This window comes from Rattus rattus, chromosome 4 (assembly GCF_011064425.1).
Source record: "Rattus rattus isolate New Zealand chromosome 4, Rrattus_CSIRO_v1, whole genome shotgun sequence".
Taxonomy (NCBI): Eukaryota; Metazoa; Chordata; class Mammalia; order Rodentia; family Muridae; genus Rattus; species Rattus rattus.
The window spans coordinates 77,308,915-77,333,661 of NC_046157.1; positions in this window are offsets into that span (position 1 = coordinate 77,308,915).

Here is a 24,747-nt window from a genome sequence, read left to right on the forward strand (position 1 = left end):
CGGCTGTTACCAGCAATTTGGAGAATCAAGATTGAGGGTAGATATGTGGTTCAGTCCTTGATATAGACAGCCTCAAACTGGCTCTTCTGTGTTATCTGTATTAGATAGGTCTCTGGGATTGTTTTGCAAATCCCTCCTTCTGCAATATTCCTCACAGTGGTTTCATTTGTCTTTCATTTAGAATCTTTTCTAAATGGGATAGGTTGCATCAGGAAGACAATGTTTAGTTCTGTACAGAAGAGTAGAAATGTTGTCAACTATGTAGTTTTGTAATAAATTCGATTAAAAACTCATATGACTGTTCCCTACATGTCAGGAAAAACCTACTTTTCGTGAATGATGATTTAACTGGGCCATATATAAGAAGGCTAAATTAAGAGAATTTTTTTTCTCCAGACTAGGCTTCGGTATAGATGCTTATACATAAACTGACAAATATATAAATGTTTAATTATAATAGCCTCACTTCGCCTGAAATATTTATCTACTCACATAGTTCTCTTTTTACATTCAAGCCAGAAGCAATTGTGCCTTTATGTTTTATGTGCTTGATCTTCATTGGAAACTTTCAGATGGCAAGTTTATTGTATCCCCTCTCAATAAGTCACATATAAAAACAACTGCCACAATTATAAATACTATCTGTGAAAATTATTAAAATTGTTAGTGAAAGTAAGGGAGAAAAACTCAGCTTCAGAAACCAACCAACACTTGTCCTGGCTAACTTGTAGTCTTTAACATTCATCAATTCCACAGAATAATATATCAAATAAGAATGGAACATGGGCAAGAAACTCATATCTTTAAAGGGACTGTTGAAAATGAAACTGGGTGAATTGGTATATCAATAAGCCAAAAAGAAATGAAAGAAGTAGTGAGAAAAATTAATTCAATATTATATGCCAAATGTCCTAGTTAGAGTTTTACTGCTATAAGCAGACATCATTTCCAAAACAACTCTTATGTGGGCAATATTTAATTAGGGCTGGCTTACAGGTTCATAGATTCAGTTCATCATCATCAAGGCTGGAGCATGGCAGTGTCCAGGCAGGAATGGTGCAAGGGGAGCTGAGGGTTCTACATCTTCATCTAAAGGCCACTCAGAGAAGATTGATTAGGAGGAGTTTCATTGTCCACCCCTACAATGACACACTTCCTCCAATGAGGCCACACCTACTCCAACAAGGTAACAACTCCTAATAATGCCACTCTCTGGGCCAAGCATATTCAAAACATCACACTCCACTCCCTGGCCCCCAAATCTTGTTCAAACACATGAAACTTTGGGGGCCCTACCTAGCCACAACATAATAAAAGGTACATTTAGTCCAACTTCGAAAGTACCCATAGTCTATAACAGTCTCAACAATGTTAAAAGTCCAAAGTTCAAAGGCTGTTTTGAAATTTATCCAATCACTTAACTGTAATGCCCAAAGCAGGACAGGAAACCAGCTGGACAAACTGAAATCTCTGCATTTCCATGTCTGATGGCAAAGAAGTCTTCAGGTCTCCAACTCCTTTTTCATCTTTGTTGACTGCACCAAACTATTTTCTCCTGGGCTGGATTCATTCCCAGTGAATTAGCCAATTAGCAGCTTTCCTCAGCAAATATTCCATGGCTTTGGCCTCTCAAACATCTTAGTGTCTCTGAGGTCCTTTCCACTTAACAGCTTGCTGTTCCAATGTCCGGGATCCACACATGGTTAGGAAGGGGTTCTTGTTCCACCCCCAAGTTCCTCCAAGGCCACACTTCCTCCAATAAAGCCATACCTCCTAATATTGCCACTTCCTGAGCCAAGAATATTCAAACTTCTACATCAAATAACTCCTAATTTTAAAATAATGAACAATCTGGTATTCATAAACATATTAATTTTATCAACAAATAGATTCTTATCAAAGCTCATTAGAAATTTGAATAAGGTCTACAAATCTTTCTCTTTTTTTCCTCTTTTTTTAAATGTATTTGTGACTTTTCAATTTTCAGCCTCTTATAGAAAATAGAATGACTTCTCTAACACAGTGACTTAAAAGTGTGTGGCCTCATGAAGCTTAATAGTTTACATTTTCATAGGAGGTATTTTGATTCAATGTAAACTATTAAATGTAATATTGAATAAGATTTGATGTTTCTTGATTTTTAAGAAATTCTACAGTCAATTATAGCTTTATTAGCAAGTATTTTCTCCTCAGTGTCATGCATACTTCAAATGTTTACTATTAAATTTCTAATAATTTTGGTTTAATGTCTGCATATGCTAATCTGTACCCTTGCTATATACAGAAATTGGCAACCCTGTTTTAATATTTATTTTCAATTCATATAACTACATATAACTTATAATTAACTTTTGTAACTAAAAATGTTCATTGAATTATCCAATGAAATTCTTAGTGTACACAATGAAAAACAAGAATTTTAAGGAAACCAAAATTTGGAAGTTAATTCTGGTTGTCATAAGAAATTAATATATAGTCTTTTGTCTGTCCTCAGACAAAGAAGTAGAAATCTCAGCTGCCCCTGCACCATTTCTGCCTGGATGCTGCCATACTCCCACCTTGAAGATAATGGACTGAACCTCTGATTCTATAAGCCAGCCCCAATTAAATGTTGTTTTTAAGAGGAAAAAAATAATCATTGCCTATATTTGTCATGAAGCCTTGTAGTCCACAATGCAAAAAATGCATGAGTATAAAGACTTATTTTATTAATAAAAGACTGCTTTATTATTATATTATACACTTATAGTATGTTTCATTAATAAATGTCATTTATTAAAGTAAAGCTTAGTAAATAGAGCCATTGATAAAGGATTTAACATAGCAGCTAAATTTAAGTCCACTGTGTTAAAATTGTCAAATATCTGAGATAGCCATGTTTTTATAAAGATAAAAGTTTATTTAGTTCATGATGATGGGGGTTAAAATACTTGCTTAGTTCTCACATAAGACATATTGATTGATGCTACAGACTTCTCTATATAGCAACAGTACTACACATGTAGCAGCAAAGGATTATAGTGTGTGTGTGTGTGTGTGTTTGTGTATGAGAGAGAGAGAGAGAGAATAAATGAGAAGTCAAGCTTTTAATTCAATCCTCTTAACATTACAGAAGAGTCCTAAAAAAATAAACATTCTCTGCAAGCCTCTAATGACTGAAGTGTTCTCATTAGAGCCTATCTTACAACAGTTCTACCTGGTCGCTATAGCACCCTGATAATCAAGCTTTGAACACCCTGATCTTTTGGAAAAGTTTATCATCCAAACCTAAGCCTTAATGAAATGAATTCATCACAGAAAAGTAAAACGCTGCTCAGTTTTGCTTTATTTTTTACTTCTGAAGGAACAAAACCAACAATATCTACTAGTGTATTGAAACCATGATCAAATGCTTCAAACATAGAAATTTCAAAGTCTTCATTGACTGTGAGGGGATAGCTTTAATTGAAGAACTAGAGTGGAATCTTAGCCATTCTATGAATGTGGCCAAAAAGAACATAACATCCTAAGCAGAAATATGAATTCTCTGTATCTAAAGATAAAACTATTTAACAAATACATGAAACATGTTCTTTTGTAAAGATCACACAAACTTTTGGATAAAAAATAAATTAATAAGTTATAAGCACAGATATCTTTAACTTTTGTATTTGAAGCAGATGTTCTACAAAGAATGTAGATGTATCTTCTTTCCTACCTTCTATCTGTTTTCTTTCCAGTATGTGTAACTTTATGAAACTCTAAGCCCTATGGAGGAGAGATTTGGGCATCATATTTGTTTATTTTACTATTGTTACTAGCTCAAGTGTCCAGCACATAATGATGCTCAATAAATATACATTAAATGAATGAAAATGATTCTTTAAAAAAATGCAACAGAAATAGGATGAAGTGTTTAAAAACCCTGGAAAAATACACTGACTTATTTTCCATGAAGCTTATTTTAAAAAGTCAAAAAACAAAAATATACTTTACAATTGCTCTAGTACCTATAGGTCTGTTGATAAGATAAATGCCTAGTAGAGAAAATGTTCAAGAGTCTCTTGCATACAAGTGCAATTCATACAACTATGTGAATTTTACAAAGGAAATCAAATTAGCGTATGTGAATATTCTCTTTTGACATTCTTTTCAGTAGGGGAAACAGTAGCTGAGAAATAAGTATGTCTACATTATCACAAATATTTAAAATGATGAGCATAACTGTAAACATTTAATTACCTTGAAGCATCATAAAAGTTAAAAGATGACCCTTCTGCCTAGTCCTTTCTAATGGGACAGACTGCTAGCTAGTCTGCTCCTGGAAAGACACCATATCCGGAGGTATCCCAGAAGATTCACTGCACTCAGTGCATTTGATACAACATCCCGAGGCATCCCAGGATATCCACTGCACTCAGGACACTACAGCTTGAAGGTATTCCAGATGTTCCTCTATACACAGGAAAACTGGGCAACTGAGACCGCAGTCTGAAGACCTCCTAGGGGCTCTGTGGCATGCAGCCAACTGGTCAAAAAGACTAAAAGCCTCCCTGGAGTTCTGCTGCACAAAAGGGAACAAAAACCACAGTCCACCCCCTCCCCCCAGAGAATAGCTTCACACAGGACAAAAGCTTGACTGTTTCTCCGAAGACCCAACAGACTGAACATCCTAGGAGATATGCTACAGCCAGGGCAACAGATCAGCAGCTTCTCTGATCCCTTGAAGACCCTCCAGAAAACACAATCAAACATGTAAAGGAACTGCCCAAAGCAGTTCAAGACCTAAAAGTGGAAGTAGAAACAATAAAGAAAACACAAATGGAGGCAAACTTGGAAATGGAAAACCTAGGAAAGAGGTCAGGATTACAGATGTAATTATCATCAACAGAATACAAGAGATAGAAAAGAGAATCTCAGGTGTAGAAGATGCCATAAAAGAGTTGACACAGCTATCAAAGAAAATTCAAAACATCAAAAACTCCTAACACAAAACATCCAGGAAATTCAGGACACAATGGAAAAGCCAAATCCAAGAATAACTAGAATAAAGGAAACAAAGATTCCCAGCTCAAAGAACCTAAAAACGTCTTCAACAAAATCATAGAAGAAAACTTCCCCAACCTAAAAAAAGAGATGTCCATAAAGATACAAGAAGCCTATAGAACACTAAACAAATGGGACCAGAAATAATAATCAAAACACTAAACACACAGAACAAAGAAAGAAGGAAAATGGGCAAAGTAACATACTAAGACAGACCTATCATTATTACACCAATCTACTCAACAGAGAATATGAAAGCCAGAAGAGACTGAACAGAGGTCATGCAGCCTCTAAGAGAACAGAAATGCCAGCTCAGGCAACTATACAAAGAAAACTCTCAATTTACATAGATGGAGAAACCAAAATATTCTAAGACAAAACCAAATTCAAACAGTACCTATCTACCAGTCCAGCCCTGCACAGGATCCTAGAAGGGAAACTCTAACACAAGGAAGGTACCTAAACCAAAGAAAAGACAAGATATTAATCATCTCACAACAAAACCAAAAGGCGAGAACCACAAGCTTGGTATTGGTACAGAGAAAGACAAGTTGATCAATGGAATAGAATAGAAGACCCAGAAATAAAACCACACACTTGATCTTTCACAAAGAAGACATAAATATACAATGGATAAAAGAAAGCATCTTCAAATAAAGGGTCCTCTTCTAACTGGCTATCTGTATGTAGAAAAATGAAAATAGTAACATATTTGTCCCCTTGCTCACAGCTCACATCCAAGTGGATCAAGGACCTCATCATAAGACCAGATACACTGAATCTAATAGAAGAGAAAGCAAGAAAGAGTCTTGAACTCATTGGCACAGGGGGAAATTTCCTAAACAGAACTCTAGTGGCACATGCTCTAAGATTAAAAATTGACAAATAAATGGGAACTCATGAAACTGGAAAGCTTCTGCAAGGCAAAGGATATAATCAATAAGACAAAACGGCAAAATGTACAGGGAAAAGTCTTCACTAACCCCACATCTGATAGAGGGCTAATATCCAAAATATACAAAGAACCTAACCACCCAAAGGCCAAATAACCCAATCAAAACATGGGGTATAGAGCTAAACCAAGAATTCACAACAGAGGAATTTCAAATGCCCGAGAAGCACCTAAAGAAATGTTCAAAGTCCTTACTGGTCAGGGAAATGCAAATCACAACGATCCTGAGATACCACCTTACAGAAATCGGAATGACTAAATTCAAAATGTCAGACGACAGCACATGTTAGCAAGGATGTGGAGAAAGAGAAAAACTCTCCCATTTCTGATGTGATTGCAAACTGGTGTAACCACTCTGGAAATCAATCTGGAGGTTCCTCAGAATATTGGAAACAGATCTTCCTGAAGACACACCTATACCACTCTTGGGAATATACCCAAAAGATGTACCATCATGCCACAGGGGCACGTGTTCTACTATGTTCATAGCGGCCTTACTTGTGATAATCAGAAATCGGAAACGACTCAGATGTCCCACAACAGAAGAACGAATACAGAAGATGTGGTTCATTGATACAATGGAATACTACTCAGCTATTAAGAACAAGGTCGTCCTGAGTTTTGCAGGCGAATGGATGGAACTAGAAAATATCACCCCGAGTGAGGTAATACAGACCCAAAAGGATATGAACAGTATGTACTCAGGAATAAGTGGATATTAGCCAAAAAAGGTACAGAATAACCAAGATACAATCCACAGAACTCAAAAAGATCACTAAGCTGAAGGGCCCAAGTGAAGCCCTCCCACTTGGGAGGGAGAAAAGATTAACCACAAGGTAGCAGGGATCTGGGAGGTACCTGGGAGGTAAAGAAGACGTAAGTGAGGGCAGGATATATGCTCTGGTACTGGTTTGGGGAAAATACCTGAAGCCCTCGGGGCCAACAGAAAAAATGGAAACAGGCAACCTCTGTAGGTAGGAGGTTGGGAAGGACCCTCCAGAACATATCAGAGACCTGGGTGGTAAGAGATTCTCAGGACTCAAAGGGAGGGACCCTATATGGAATGCCCTACAGTGGGGAGAGGGAACTTGTTGAGCCCACCTCCAGCAGAAAGACGGGGCATCAAATGAGGGTTGGGATTGGTAGCCCACAGGCAAAATTCTGACCCATAATTATTCCTGTCTGAAAGAACTGCAGGGATGAATATGGTGAAGAGCCTGAGGAAAAGAAAGTCTAGCAACAGGGATCCAGCTCAAGCAGAGGCCCCAACACCTGACGCTATTACTGAGGCTATGGAGCCCTTATAAAAAGGCACCTGTCATGACTACCCTCTGAAAGACCCAACAAGAGGCTGAAAGAGTCAGATGCAGATATTTGTACCCAACCAATAAACAGAAGCTGCTGATCCCTGTGGTTGACTTAGAGAAAAGATATTAGAAGTTGGGGAGGAGGGCGACCCTATAGGAGGACCAGATGTCTCAACCTGGACCCCCAAGATCACTCAGACTAGGATTACAACTAGGCAGCATACACCAGCTGATATGAGGTCCCCGACACATATACAGCAGAGGACTGCTGGGTCTGGGTTCAATCATCTAACTCTCAAAAGATTGAAGATGCAAGGGAGTTTAGAAGTCTGGTGAAGTAGGTTGGTAGGGACATCTTTGTAAAGATTGGGCAGGGTTGGGGGAAGAGAATACCGGGATGTAGAACAGTTGGAGGGTGGACTGGGAGGGGAATGAAATCTGGAGTGTTAAAAAAAAGTAAATAATAAAAAAAGTTAAAAGATTATTGTAAGAGATGTATATTGGTATTGCATGGTAGAGGGTAGTGAAGTATTAGTAAATGTGTTTTCCACAGATATATGAGTTTAGAAAGACTAATAGTATTGATGAGATCATCTCTATTTTTAATATATGGATGAGCTCTTTGTCACACAAATCAACTAAGTATAATACAGAAAATATTCTGTTCACTATTATTTGAATCTTCATGTTACTGAATATTTATTAACAATTGTTTAATCTTGAGGTCATAAATATCAATTTAAAAATTTCTCTACTTTCTAGATCTTTCTTCATTTTTCACTCGAGGAAAGAAATAGTCTATGGAAAATATTTAGCTGTTTTGGGAAAAAAAAGCAATTGCCACATAACACAACAGTTACCACATAAGTGTCATGTAATATACTAACATGGTTAACAAAAGAAAATGGCTTAAGTTTATTTGCTTTGTGCACATAAATATTTTCTACATGAATAAATTCAAAATGTCTCCTTATTTACAGAAAGGCAGAAACACCACTTCTTTCTACTCTGAAAATTTTTTTGAAATGTCTATTTAACTTTATTTATTTATTTTTTATCTTTATTAACTTGAGTATTTCTTATTTACATTTCGATTGTTATTCCCCTTCCCGGGTTCTAGGTCAACATCCCCCTAACCCCTCCCACTCCCCTTCTATATTGGTGTTCCCCTCCCAATCCTCCCCCCATTACTGACCCCCAACAATCACGTTCACTGGGGGTTCAGTCTTGACAGGACCAAGGGTTTCCCTTTCCACTGGTGCTCTTACTAGGCTATTCATTGCTACCTATGAAGTTGGAGCCCAGGGTTAGTCCATGTATAGTCTTTGGGTAGTGGCTTAGTCCCTGGAAGCACAGGTTGCTTGGCATTGTTGTTCATATGGGGTCTCAAGCCCCTTCAAGCTCTTCCAGTACTTTCTCTGATTCCTTCAACGGGGGTCCCGTTCTCAGTTCAGTGGTTTGCTGCTGGCATTCTCCTAGGTATTTACGGTATTCTGGCTGTGTCTCTCAGGAGCGATCTACATCCGGTTCCTGTCAGCCAGCACTTCTTTGCTTCATCCATCTTGTCTAATTGGGTGGCTGTATATGTATGGGCCACACGTGGGCTAGGCTCTGAATGGGTGTTCCTTCTGCCTCTGTTTTAATCTTTGCCTCCCTATTCCCTGCCAAGGGTATTCTTGTTCCCCTTTTAAAGAAGGAGTGAAGCATTCGCATTTTGATCATCCTTCTTGAGTTTCATGTGTTCTAGGCATCTAGGGCAATTCAAGCATTTGGGCTAATAGCCACTAATCAATGAGTGCATACCATGTGTGTTCTTCTGTGATTGGGTTACCTCACTCCGGATGATATTTTCCTGTTCCCCGCATTTGCCTATGATTTTCATAGTCATTGTTTTTGATAGATAAGTAATATTCCATTGTACAGATGTACCACATTTTCTGTATCCATTCCTCTCTTGAAGGCCATCTGGGTTCTTTCCAGCTTCTGGCTATTATAAATAAGGCTGCTAGGAACATAGTGGAGCACATGTCTTTTTTTATATGTTGGGGCATCTTTTGGGTATATGCCCAAGAGAGGTATAGCTGGGTCCTCAGGTAGTTCAATGTCCAATTTTCTGAGGAACCTCCAGACTGATTTCCAGAATGGTAGTACAGGTCTGCAATCCCACCAACAACGGAGGAGTGTTCCTCTTTTTCCTTGATCCTCGCCTGCATTTGCTGTCACCTGAGTTTTTGATCTTAGCCATTCTCACTGGTGAGAGGTGAAATCTCAGGGTTGTTTTGATTTGCATTTCCCTTATGACTAAAGATTTGAACATTTCTTTCGGTGTTTCTCAGCCATTCGGCATTCCTCAGCTGTGAATTTTTTGTTTAGCTCTGAACTACACTTAATACACTTTAATAGGGTTATTTTTCTCACTGCAGTCTAACTTCTTGAGTTCTTTATATATTTTGGATATAAGCCGTCTATCTGTTGTAGGATTGGTAAAGATCTTTTCCCAATCTGTGGGTTGCCACTTTGCTGAAGTTGTTTATCAGCTTTAGTAGTTCTCTGGTGGAACTTTTGGGATCACTTAAATATACTATCATATCATCTGCAAATAGTGATATGCTGACTTCTTCTTTTCCAATCTGTATCCCCTTGATCTCCTTTTGTTGTCTGATTGCTCTGGCTAGAATTTCAAGAACTATAATGAATAAGTAGGGAGAGAATGGTTAGCCATGTCTAGTCCCTGATTTTAGTGGGATTGCTTCAAGTTTCTGTCCATTTAGTTTAATATTAGCAACTGGTTTGCTGTATATGGCTTTTACTATGTTTAGGTATGGGCCTTGAATTCTTATTCTTTCCAGGACTTTTATCATGAAGGGGTGTTGAATTTTGTCAAATGCTTTCTCAGCCTCTAACGAAATGATCATGTCATTTTGTTCTTTCATAATGTTTATATAATGGATCACATTGATGGTTTTCCATATATTAAACCATCCCTGCATGCCTGGGATGACGCCTTCTTGATCATGGTGGATGATTGTTTTGATGTGCTCTTGGATTCGGTTTGCCAGAATTTTGTTAAGTATTTTTGTGTCGATATTCATAAAGGAAACTGGTCTGACGTTCTCTTTCTTTGTTGGGTCTTTGTGTGGTTTAGGTATAAGAGTAATTGTGGCTTCATGGAAGGAATTCGGTAGCACTCCATCTGTTTCAATTTTGTGGAATAGTTTGGATAGTAGTGGCATGAGGTCTTCTATGATAGAATTCTGCACTAAACCCGTCTGGACCTGGGCTCTTTTTGGTTGGGAGACCTTTAATGACTGCTTCTATTTCGTTAGAAGCTATGGGGCTGTTTAAATGGTTTCTCTGTTCCTGATTTAACTTTGGTACCTGGTTTGTGTCTAAGAAATTGTCCATTTCCTGTAGATTTTCAAGTTTTGTTGAATATAGGCTTTTGTAGTAGGATCTGATGATTTTTTGAATTTCGTCTGATTCTGTAATTATGTCTCCCTTTTCATTTCTGATTTTGTTAATTTGGACACACTCTCTGTGTCGTCTCGTTAGTCTGGCAAAGAGTTTATCTATCTTGTTGATTTTCTCAAAGAACCAACTTTTGATTCTGTTGATTCTTTCTATGGTCCTTTTTGTTTCTACTTGGTTGATTTCAGCTCTGAGTTTGATTATTTCCTGCCTTCTACTCTTCCTGGGTGTATCTGCTTCTTTATGTTTAGATCTTTTAGGTGTGCTGTCAAACTGCTGATATATGTGCTCTACTGTTTCTTTCTTCAGGCACTCAGATCTATGTGTTTTCCTCTTACAACGGCTTTCATTGTATCCCATAAGTTTCGATATGTTGTACCTTCATTTTCATTAAATTCTAAGAAGTCTTTAATTTCTTTCTTTATTTCTTCCTTGACCAGGTTATCGTTGAGTAGAGGATTGTTCAACTTCCATGTATATGTGGGTGTTCTTCCCTTATTGTTATTGAAGACCAGCTTTAGCCCGTGGTGGTCTGATAGGACACATGGGATTATTTCTATATTTCTGTATCTGTTGAGGCCTGTTTTTTGACCAATTATATGGTCAATTTTGGAGAAAGTACCATGAGGTGCTGAGAAGAATCTATATCCTTTTGTTTTAGGATAGAATGTTCTATAAATATCTGTTAAGCCCATTTGGTTCATGACTTCTCTTAGTATGTCTATGTGTCTGTTTAATTTCTGTTTCCATGACCTGTCCATTTATGAGAGTGGGGTGTTAAATCTCCTACTATTATTGTGTGAGGTGCCATGTGTGTTATGAGCTTTAGTAAGGTTTCTTTTATGTATGTAGGTGCCCTTATATTTGGAGTCTAGATATTTAGGATATAGAGATCATCTTGGTGGATTTTTCCTTTGATGAATATGAAGTTTCCTTCCTTATCTTTTTTGATGACTTTTAGTTGAAAATTGATTTTATTCGATATTAGAATGGCTACTCCAGCTTGCTTCTTCAGACCATTTGCTTGGAAAGTTGTTTTCCAGCCTTTCACTCTGAGGTAGTGTCTGTCTATGTATCTGAGGTGTGTTTCCTGTAGGCAGCAGAATGCAGGGTCCTCATTGCATACCCAGTTTGTTAATCTATTTCTTTTTATTGGGGAGTTGAGACCATTGATGTTGAGAGATATTAAGGAGTAGTGATTATTACTTCCTGTTATATTCATATTTGTATGTGAGGTTACGTTTGTGTGCTTTTCTTCTCTTTGTTTGTTGCCAAGACGATTAGTTTCTTGCTTTTTCTAGGGTGCAGCTTGCTTTCATATGTTGGGCTTTACCATTTATTATCCTTTGTAGGGCTGGATTTGTAGAAAGTTATTGTGTAAATTTTGTTTTGTCATGGAATATCTTGGTTTCTCCATCTATGTTAATTGAGACTTTTGCAGTATACAGTAACCTGGGAAGGCATTTGTGTCCTTTTCAGTTCTGTATGACATCTGTCCAGGATCTTCTGGCTTTCATAGTCTCTGGCGAGAAGTCTAGTGTGATTCTGATAGGTCTGCCTTTATATGTTACTTGACCTTTTTCCCTTACTTCTTTTAATATTCTCTCTTCATATTGTGCATTTGGTGTTTTGACTATGATGTGATGGGAGGGGTTTCTTTTCTGGTCCAATCTATTTGGAGTTCTGTAGGCTTCTTGTATGTTTATGGGCATCTCTTTCTTTAGGTTAGGGAAGTTTTCTTCTATGATTTTGTTGAAGATATTTACTGGTCCCATGAGCTGGGAGTCTTTACTCTCTTCTATACCTATTATCCTTAGGTTTGGACTTCTCTTTGTGTCCTGGATTTCCTGTATGTTTTGGAGCAGTAGCTTTTTCCATTTTACATTATCTTTGACAGTTGTGTCGATGATTTCTATGGAATCTTCTGCTCCTGAGATTCTTTCTTCTATCTCTTGTATTCTGTTGGTGATGCTTGTATCTACGGCTCCTTGTCTCTTCCTTTGGTTTTCTATATCCAGGGTTGTTTCCCTGAGTTCTTTCTTCATTGCTTCTATATCCATTTTTAATTCCTTCAACTGTTTGATTTTGTTTTCCTGGAATTCTTTCAGGGATTTTTGCATTTCCTCTCTATAGGCGTCTACTTGTTTATTTATGTTTTCCTGTGTTTCTCTAAGGGAGTTGTTCATGTCTTTCTTGAAGTCATCCAGCATCATGATCAAATATGATTTTAAATCTAGATCTTGCTTTTCTGGTGTGTTTGTATATTCAGTGTTTGCTTTGGTGGGAGAATTGGGCTCCAATGGTGCCACATAGTCTTGGTTTCTGTTGCTTGGGTTCCTACGCTTGTCTCTTGCCATCAGATTGTCTCTGGTGTTACTTTGTTCTGCTATTTCTGACAGTGGCTAGACCGTCCTATAGTCCTGTGTGTCAGGAGTGCTGTAGACCTGTTTTCCTGTTTTCTTTCAGCCATTTATGGGAACAGAGTGTTCTGCTTTAGGACATGTAGTCTTCCTGTCTACTGGTCTTCAGCTGTTCCTGTGGGCCTGTGTCCTGTGTCGTCCAGGCAGGTTGCTTGAAGCAGAAAAGTTGGTCTTACCTGTGGTCCCACAGCTCAAGTTGCTTGTGGGGGACTGCTTTTGAGCTCTCCATGAGGGCAGCAGCCAGGAGGGCCTGCGCCGCCTTTTCTGGGAGCCCCTGTGCACTGGGGTCTCAGATGGCATTAGGTGTTTTCCTCTGGAGTAAGAAATGTGGACAGAGTATAGTCTCTTCTGGCTTCCCAGGCATGTCTGCCCCTCTGAAGGTTTAGCTTTCCCTCCCATGGGATTTGGGTGCTGAGAACTGTTGATCCTGTTCCTTCAGGTCTGGTAGGTATCTGGACTTGTGGGGGACCTGCAGCTCCAGTGCCCCTATCTTCCGGTTCCCAGAGGCCATATTCAGTTTCCTCTTGGGCCAGGGATGTGGGCAGGGGTGGGCAGTATTGGTGGTCTCTCCCACTCTGCAGTCTCAGGAGTGCTCACCTGTCCGGGCGGTGAGCTCTCTCTCCCAAGGGGTTTGGGAACAGTGAGCTGCGGGCTGCGATCAGCGAGGTTGGGGCTCAGGTAAAAACTGGAAGTGTCTGGTCCCAGAGTAATTTTGCCTCTGTGTGTCCTGAGACCACCAGGCAGGTCGCTTGGAGCAGAAAAGTGTGGAAAGCCGCAATAACATTCGCCACCACAAGATGGCGCTGGCTTCCACTGCACCCCACGTGGAAAGCCGGGATAGCATTTGCCATTACAAGATGGCGCTGGCTTCTGCCACGCCAGCCCGATTCCTTTCAGGAAGTTAACTGTGTGCGCATGTGCAAGAGTGTCTTCGTGCCAGGTCTTTGCCCACTCCGGGGCGTGCCTATGAGATCATGGGTAAGCGACCAATCACGTGTGGATGCGCTGTGCTAGGGTGTATATAAGCCGCGCCATGCTGGGGCCCCGCGTCTCTCCTCTTCAAGATGTAATAAACGCTTTGCTGCAGAAGGATCCTGGTGTCCACAAGTGTGTTCCTGCTGGCGAGATGTTGGGCGCGTGACATATGGTGCCGAAACCCGGAAAAAACGCCACACCATCGCCAACGCCGAGGAGAGCCTCCACTAGTGGAGAGGATTCAGAACTGCAGTGTCTAGGGTAAGCTCTGAGAGATATGTTTGGTCTTGACCTCTTTCACTTCTCTCCCCCACTAGGAGATGCGGCGGAAGCTTTTGTTATCGTTTTAGCAGCCTTCATTCTTTCTCTTTTGGTTTTTGATTTTGTGGCTGCTGCTAGGCACCGTCAGAGGTCGTGCCTAGAAGATGGGAAATGCTGCCCAACAGTAATAGCAGGACAGAGAGTGCTAGGGGAGTTACAAGACAGCGTGTCAGAAACATAGCGGGATAAAAGATTAAAGAGCTCAAAGAGAAAAGGTACATATAAGAAAAAAGACCCTTCCAAAGACTTTAGATCTGAGGGAGCAAGAGATTGGGGAAAGAACGCCCCAGGAGAGAAACAGAGAAAGGAGAAGAAAGCTTTGAAAAGGAGAAGCCTTTATCCGGTAAAGGAGTTAGAGGTTTTGGGGCTTGATTGTTCAGAAACAGACGAGCTTAGCCCCTCTGAGGAAGAGGGTTTAGAAGATGAGGCAGCTCGCTATGAAGAAGAAAGATATGGGCCTAGGTGGAGAGCCACTGTGAAGAAACCGAAAGTTATGGATCCTTTGTGGGCAAGGCTGGTAATTTTGTTTAAGCTTCACAGAGTCATACTGATTAGATTTGATAATTCTAAACTTTTGTCTTCAGAGTTGTAGTGTTTCACTTCCATACCATTTGTGAATGTCAGTCATGCTGCTCGGATATCCCGTAATATATCTCAGTATCTTACAGGAATTTGGTTTCAACACGTTGATGGACTAGTCCAGGAATTGAGACAATCCATCATCCATATCAACTCCACTCGAGTGGATGGTCACCGTGGAAGTGGTGGGAAAGGGGAAATCCTACCTCTCTGCTGACTCCTATTGGAATGTGGGTCCCTTTCATGGAACACCATCTAGTTTTTTCCCCCTTTGTCTATTGTCTGTCCTTGGTGCACCAAGCTGTCCATGTATGTCAGTTTATGTCTGTGGTTTTTGTTTCTTGTTGCTTAAATGTTTTATGTTTCATGTTCAAAAGAGAAAAATGGTAAAAACTTTATCTGCTGGTCGTTCACACCTTGATTTGGTTTTAACTCGTTTCAAAAAAGGAACAAATGAATAAAAAGCAGTTTCAATCAGTCCTTGGAGCCCTGTACCTGTAGCCAGGTGTCTAGGTCAGCTGGAGAAGCTGCCCAGGGGTGAGGGTCTGCATGAGCTGATTATTAGACTTAGCAGGTGACAAGGTGCTCCTCTTAAAATCACAACTAGAAAAGTCAAAATGGTACTTGGTCTAAATATTAAAGATATATGTAGCCACTTCAATTTTGTTTCTCATTGGTTTTAAATGTATAAACATGCTCTACACACCTTGGTTATGTACTATTGGCTTTTAAGTTATTAGATATGGTTAAAAGGTATAACATTGGTAACAGAAAGTTGACATAAAACTGGTAATTTGGATGAAGTCATTCTAGACAACATGTGGCATGAGCCAACCTAGGGAAAAAAGTCTAAATTGAGATAATATTTTTATGGAATTCTTACTCTAGAAACCAGGCTTCTAAAAGAATTTAGGACAATGTCTCTTTCTTGAGGTACTGGAGACTACACCATAGTGCGTTCATATGTAGGAATTAACAGTCAAACTTGGTAGCATGAAGGATAGACTCGGTGTTTTGGAGACTGGATTTTGGAGACTAGATCGTTTGTTGGAGGTTGAGTTTTGCTTTCCAAAGTTGTGGTTTGCCCTGAAGCTATCTGTATTTTAATGCTAATTCCACTGCTCCAAGGACAGCTGCCTAGTCTCTACTCAGAACTCAGGTGACCTTGTGGTTGTGCTCTGGTGTTACAAGGAGATCTTAAGGATTGTGATTAAAGATTGCCAGTGTTACATTGACTAACTCAAACTTATTTGTAATTAAGAAAAAATCAAACAGGTAGAGATTGTTACAGGATTTACGAAGGATTGATGAGGTTTTGGAACTTATGAAAGCATTACAGCTTGTTTGCTTACTCCAACTGCCATTTCAAGATAGATTTAGAGGATTGTTTTTATGCAATTTCTTTATGTCCTGGCGATTGTGAGTTTTTATTTCGTGAGCTTGCTTATAATTTTAGAGAGCCCATAAAGTGATATCATTAAAAATTTTACAAAAGAATGGCTAACAGCCTTATATTATGTAATTTTGTTGTTTCTTCAATATAAGAAGTTAGAACTTAAATCTTTCAGTATATATAGAAATTTTTACTACAAATCTTTGCTCTCAAAATGAGCTTTAATATTTGGGGAGTAGCTGTTACACTACTCCAGAAAAGAATATTTAAAACTAATTTTAAGCTTCTAAAGATATGTTAATTGGCTAAGTACCTCACCTTACCAGAGGACTTGGGTCTTTCTTTGTTATCCACATTGGAGATAAAGCTTCAGTTGTGTTAATACAAAATTATAGGCTAGAGTCATGGAAGTATTTTAAAAAGAAATTTGGTGAAACATACCTTATTCTAAACATCAATCAAATTGGTTATTACAAAATACTGATATTTGGCCTATTACGTATACAAATTTTTCAGGCAAAGTTAATAATTTTACTCTTTACATGCTTTTGTACTTCCTGTATATTTGTGCTTACAACCCATAGGAAATGTGCTTACTATATTTAAAATGTTAAAAATCAAGCTTTCAATTCATATACTGATAGCCAATGTGTGGCTTGTGGTTTACAATTGATTTCAATTACTTAATGCTTTACTAGAGACAAGTTTTCTACATGAAATCAGTGAGTGATGATTTCAGTGTGAATTGTCTGACAACTCACTGTCCTTTCAGTGCTCTGGCTCAGACACCTAAACAAAACCATAGACCCAGCTCTTTGAATATGGTAATGGAGTTGATATGAAAAGAGGAAGACTCCATTTGCTTACTTTCAATTCCCAGCCTCACCCTGCCAGCTCAGGGATTTCTAGTAAGACTGAAATTGGACAATATTTACAAGATTTGACATTTCTAATTAATGCTTATGTTTAGGTAAATAAAGTTTGTGAGGTGCTAGAGAGATGGCTTAGTGGTTAAGAACACTAAATACTGTTCCTTTAGAGGCCATTTAAGAACTCAAACTAGATTTCCTGGACCCCTTAACGAGGGAGGACAATGATACTAGACAGTTTATATCTTAATAAATAAAAAGGGGGAGTTATCCCTGTATGCTATACAATTATTTAATAATACTCCTTTTATTTCCAATTTTAAAATTTGTATGCCAAGGAACACTCTGAGTGTTTATGGCACCCTACAACTAGGCATACTTTTGCCTAGGTGAAATAGAAAGATGCACGTATTGGCATGATCCTGTTCAGATATTTTATATGGGGAAGAGGGAATGTTTGTGTTTTTTCTACAGGATGCTTTAAGAGTATGCCAGCTGCCAGAAGTGGTTGGTGAGACTTGCTGATCCTGGTTGCATGAAGATTCAGCTCTCGTGGTTCGGGTCCCTGGAGTCATTCCTCTGCCCTGAGAGGAAGATGGAAGATCCCCCCTCATCTTTTGTCATCACAGAGATTTTGGCGTTGCTGCAGTCAGTGTTACCGCTGCGTGTGTCCCGTCCCACTGTGGCCTGCTCTCTGACCCTCTGTGCACTGCTGCTTGCTGGAGAAGACTGGACTCCAGCCGTTGCTGCCCCCCTCATTCTCCTGGTGACTCTTGCTGCCTTAACTGGTGTTGTCATTTTGCAGTCTGTAGCTTCACAGGAATGCCATCTGCGTGAAGCTGCTGTGGACTGGGGAACTCTGCTCTGGTTCTGCAGATCTCAGACATGGTTCCATTGTCTGCTGGTTGTTCCAGAAAAGAATGGCTGATCCTGAACTGTCCTGGGAAAGACCTTGTTATTTTTGCTGCTATTGTAGCAGCCATTTACTGCTGCAGCCATTGTGTCTGCAGTGTCTGGAGTTACCCTCCCCCCATTCTATTGTTAGGCAAGCACAGTGGGTGAACTTTCTGGAGTAGTTGCTAACAATTGGGAATTCTAAATTTTATTATAGGAGCAGCTTGACTACGGCCCTTGGTGGTAGCAGCTGAGGAGAACCAGATGAGGTGCCCACTATCGGGAGTGGCTCTGTTTGGTGCAGCCCTATGCTGTGGATTAGTGTTCATGCTATGGTTGGTTTGCAAACTCAGATCTCAACAGAAACGTGACAAGGTCGTTATCACTCAAGCACTTGTGGCCATTGAACAAGGGGCCTCCCCTGGAATTTGGTTATCTATGCTCAGGAATTAGTCGGTATCTGAGTTCTCTGCTCTTGCACCCCATGGATCTGTGGATCCATTACACTGGGATGAGAGAGACTCTACATCGCTGAGGTTTCCTCATTGCACGCATAGGGTGATCATGATTTCCCCACTAACTCATTTTCTGGCTGGCCTCTTTTGTAGAGTTCACCCTAGGTCGTTTAGCAGTTACTGTCACACAGCACTGTGGTATCCAGAGACGGGCAACTTTCTTCATGCACAGACCAATCTAAGACACGGGGCCCAGTGGCAATAGGGTTACCCTACGGATAAGGCTGTGACATAGAGGAACGACCTAAGACAGGAGCCACAGCAGATGGACGTAACTGCAGGGACCTAGACCAGGCTCATACTAGTATAACAATAAGGGGGAGATGTGGAAAGCAGCAATAACATTCGCCACCACAAGATGGTGCTGGCTTCCACTGTGCCCCACGTGGAAAGCCGGGATAGCATTTCCCATTACAAGATGGCTGGCTTCCCCGCCAGCCCATTCCTTTCAGGAAGTTAACTGTGTGCATGTGCAAAGAGTCTTTGTGCCAGTCTTTGCCCACCCAGGGCATGCCTATGAGATCATGGGTAAGCGACCAATCAGGTGTGGATGCGCCGTGCTAGGGTGTATATAAGCCGTGCCATGCTGGGGCCCCGCGTCTCTCCTCTTCAAGATGTAATAAACGCTTTGCTGCAGAAGGATCCTGGTGTCCGCGAGTGCGTTCCTGCTGGCGAGACGATAGCGCGCGACAGAAAAGTTGGTCTTACCTGTGGTCCCACAGCTCAAGTTGCTTGTGGGGGGCTGCTTTTGAGTTCTCCATGAGGGCTGCAACCAGGAGGGCCTGTGCTGCCTTTTCCGGGAGCCCCGGTGTACCTGGGTCCCAGATGGCATTAGGTGTTTTCCTCTGGAGTCAGAAATGTGGGCAGAGTGTAGTCTCTTCTGGCTTCCCAGGTGTGTCTGCCCCTGTGAAGGTTTAGCACTCCCTCCCATGGGATTGGGTGCAGAGAACTGTTGATCCGGTCCCTTCAGGTCTGGGTGGTGTCTGGAGCGCCTGAAAAAAATTTAAGATGTAGGTTTTCCATAGAAATTATTGCAGAAGTGTGAATGGTGAGGGTAAGCCACATTTGTCATTTGATCTGGTCAAACTTCTTACTGCAATTCACTTCTTACTACATGGACACTATTCTCACCTAGGAATAATACTGCTTAAAGAAATGTAAATTGGAATGCATTGGTATCACTAAAATTAACTACAGTGTTTTAAAACTAGCAAAGGTGACTCATTAAACCAAGTTCTTATTTTAGAAACTTTGCTGAAGATCTACATATTCTTCTAATGTTTCTGCCCTTCTTTTTCATAGACAGTGAGATGTTTCTGAGGCTGTTGTTTTCTGCCCCAGTTAGATGAAGGTGTTTACTCTTATTTTTCCCTCAAAAATCCACTGAAATTGATTTCAACATTACTTGTCTAATCATTTCATTGACTTGCCCCCACCCACAGTCATTTATTTGGTTCTATCCTAGTTTTCTGGACTGTCTGCATTGGGTTCCTGGCAACCCAAGTAGTATTTGTGATTCATACCATATGATTCAACGTCTAGCTCATGGATGTGATGTTCTTGGAATGATCCTGTATCAAATTGAATTTAAAGGACTACTACTTGCTTTACAAACTAGAAATGTTCTATATTTATTGTAAATTTTTATTTTCTCATATGCTTATATGTGCTTTTATAAATCAAACCTGGTTTTGTAACTCCATTGGAATTAAAGGTTTATGTAAAATATTTGCATTCACTTAGTAACATTTCGATAGGAAAATTATTTTTATATTATAGAAAATGTTAAAAGGATGAGAAAAACTACAACAGTTTTCAGTGTATCACAAAAATAAAAAATGCTAAATGTATCATAAAAAATGAGTCTCTGAGTCTCTGAATTCTGGTCTCTCTCTGCACCCAGAGCTCTCCAAACCCAAATCCTGCCCAGAGAGAGCTAGTCTCCCATGAGTGCTTCAATCATAAGCCCACAGGTGAGACTCTACTTTCGCTCCAATAACTATCCAAAGAGAGATTCACCAGGAGTGCACAGGGCACAGGAACTGTTTAGCAGCCTGGGACAGGATCTTTCCAGTTTCCAACTTTGCTCAGAGGTAAGACTGTCTCACAGCCCTTCTTACCAAATCCCACCAAGAGAGAACTGGTCTGCAAAGAATGCTCACACTCCTAAGATCGCAGGCTCACAGGTCTACTGAAGATACAAGGACTAGGCAGAGGCAGCAAGACCAACTAACACTAGAAATAGCCAGATGGCAAGAGACAAGCACAAGAACCTAAACAACAGATTCCAAGGCTTCTTGGCATCATCAGAACCCAGTTCTCCCATTACAAGTCCTGGATACCCCAAAACATGAGAAAAGCAAGAGTTTGAAATCAGATCTCATGATAATGATAGAAAACCTTCAGAAGGATATAAATAACTCCCTTAAAGAAATACAGGAGAACATTGGTAAACAAGTAGAAGCCCTTAAAGAGGAAACACAAAAATCCCTTAAAGAATTACAGGAAAACACAACCAAACAGGTGAAGGAATTGAACAAAACATACAGTATCTAAGTATGAAAATAGAAACAATAAAGAAATCACAAAGGGAGGCAACCCTTGAGCTAAAAGAAACCCAGGAAAAAGATCAGGAGGCATAGATGTGAGTATCACCAACAGAATACAAGAGATAGAATACAGAATCTTAGGTACAGAAGACACCATAGAAAACATTAAGAAAATAGTAAACTAAAATGCAAAATACTAGAAGATCCTAACCCAAAACATCCAGGAAATCCAGGACTCAATGAGAAGTTCAAACCTAAGGACAATAGGTATTGAAGAGAGTGAAGATTCCCAATTTAAAGGGCCAGTAAATATCTTCCTCAAAATTATAGAAGAAAACTTCCTTAACCTAAAGAAAGAGATGCTCATGAACATACAAGAAACCTATAGAACTCCAAAGAGATAGGACGAGAAAAGAAATTCCTCCCACACATAATAATCAAAACACCAAATGCACAAAACAAGGAAGGAATATTAAAATCAGTAAGGGAAAAGGTCAAGTAACATAAAAAGCAGATCTATCAGAATTACACTAGACTTCTCAACAGAGACTATGAAAGCCAGGAGATCCTGGGCAGATGTCACACAGACCTTATAAGAACACAAATGCCAGCTCAGGCTACTATACCCAGCAAAGATCTTAATTGCCATATATAGAGGAACCAAGATATTCTATGACAAAACCAAATTTATACAATATCTTTCCACAAATCCATCCCTACAAAAGGTTAATAGGTAGAAAACTCCACAGAAATGTGTGTTGGGGGGAGGGAAACTACATGCTAGAAAAAGCAAGAAAATAATCTTCTTTCAACTAACCCAAAGGAAGATAGGTACACAAACATAATTCCACCTCAAACAACAATCACTATTCCTTAGTACATCTTAATATTCTCTAATTCCTCAATTCTCATAGAATAACAGACTGGATACTTAAACAGGAGCCAGCATTTTGTTGCATACAGGAAATGAACCTCAGTGACAAAAAACCAACACTATCTCAGAGTAAAAGGCTAGAAAAAAATTTTCCAAGCAAATTGTCCCAAGAAACAAGCTGGAGTAGACATTCTACAATCAAGTAAAATAGACTTTCAACATGAAGTTATCAAAAAAGATGAGGATACTTCATATTCATCAAAGGAAGTCTACCAAGATGAACTCTCAAGTCTGAATATCTATACTCCAAATAAAGGGCACCCACATTCATAAAACTTTACTAAAGTTGAAAGCACACATTGCACCATACACAGTAATAATAGGAGATTTCAACACCCCGCTCTCATCAATGGACAGATCATGGAATCAGAAACTAAACAGAGACATGGTGAAACTAATAGAAGTTATGAATCAAATATCTATAGAACATTTCATCCTAAAACAAAAGAATATACCTTCTTCTCAGCACCCTGTGGTAACTTCTCCAAAATTGACCAAAATTGACCAGGTCACAAAACAGGCCTCAACAGATAAAATAATCCCATGAGTCCTATCAGATTACCATGGACTAAGGCTGGTCTTCAATAATAACAAAAGCAACAGAAATTCCCAAACATGGAAGCTGAACAATGCTCTACTCAATGATAACTTGGTCAAGAAAGAAATAAAGAAAGAAATTTTTAAAATGTAATGAAAATGAAGATATAACATACCCAAACTTATGGGACACAATGAAAGCAGTGCTAAGCAGAAAACTCAGAGCTTTGAGTATCTCCAAAAAGACACTACAGAGAGCATAGACTTGACAGCACAGCTGAAAACTCTAGAACAAAATGAAGCAAATTTACCCAAGAGAAATAAACTGCAGAAAATAATCAAAGTCTGAGCTGAAATCAACAAAACAGAAACAAAAAGAGCTATAGAAAGAATCAACAAACCCAGGAGCTGGTTCTTTGAGAAAAATCAACAAGTTAGATGAACCCTTAGCTAAACTAATAGAGGGCAGAGAGATGGTAAATTAGTAAAATCAATAATGAAAAGGGAAACAACAACAGAAACTGAAGAAATTAAAAAATTTTCAGGTCATATTACAAAAGCCTATATTGAAAAAAAAAAGAACTGGAAAATCTGGAGGAAATGTACATTTTTTTAGACAAATACCAAGTACCAAAGTTAAATCAGGATCAGACAAATCATCTAAATAGTCCCATAACTCCTAAAGAAATAGAAGTGGTTATTAAAAGTCTCCCAACCAAAACAAGCCCAGGACCTGATGGGGTTAGCACAGAATTCTATCAGACTTTCAAAGAAGACCTCATACCAATGCTCATCAAACGATTCCACAAAATAGAAACAGAAGGAACAATACCTAACTCATTCTTTGAAGCCATAATTATGCTTATCCCTAAACCACACAAAGACCCAACAAAGAAAGACATCAGACTAATTTTACTCATGAATACTGATTCACAAATACTCAATAAAATTCTCGTAAACTGAATCCAAGAACAAAGCAAAAAAATCATTCACAATGATAAGGTAGGCTTCATCCCTGAGATGCAGGTAGAGTTAAATATATGAAGATCCATCAATGTAATCCACTATGTAAACAAACTCAAAGAGAAAAAACTACATCATCATCTTATTAGATGTTGAGAAAGCATTTGACAAAATTCAACACCCCTTCATGATAAAATCTTGGAAAGTTATGGAACTCAAGGTCTATACCTAAACATAGTAAAAGCAATATATAGCAAACCAGTAGCTAACATCAAACAAAATAGAGAGAAACTTGAAGCAATCCCACTAAAATCAGGGACTAGACAAGGCTGCCCACTCTCTCCCTATCCATTCATTATAGTACTTCAAGTCCTAGCCAGAGCAATCAGACAACAAAGGAGGTCTAAAGGATACAAATTGGAAAGGAAGAAGTCAAAATATCACTATTTGCAGATGATATGATAGCATAATTAAGTGACTCCAAAATTTCTACTAGAGAATTCCTAAACCTGGCGGCTGGGTATAAAATTAACTGAAACGAATCACTAGCCATCCTAACTTAAAGGATAATCATGCTGCAGAAAAAATTAGGGAAATGCCACCCTTTACAATAGTCATAAATAAATATAAAATACCTTGGTTTGACTCTAACCCAGCAAGTGAAAGATCTGTATGATGAGAACTTCAAGTCTCTGAAGAAAGAAATTGAAGATCTCAGAAGGTGGAAAGAACTCCCATGCTCATGGATTGGCAGGATTAATATGGTAAAAATGGCCATTTTGACAAAAGCAATCTACAGATTCAATGCAATATCCATCAAAATTCCAAATCAATACTTCATAGAATTAGAAAGAGCATTTCTCAAATTTATTTGGATTATCAAAAAAAAAAATCCAGGGTAGCAAAAAGTATTCTCAAGAATAAAAGAACCATCCCTTACCACAAGTGAGATTACAGAGCAATAGTGATAAAAACTGCATGGTACCAAGACAGGCAGGTAGAGCAAAGGAATGGAACTGAAGAATCAGAAATGAACCCACATACCT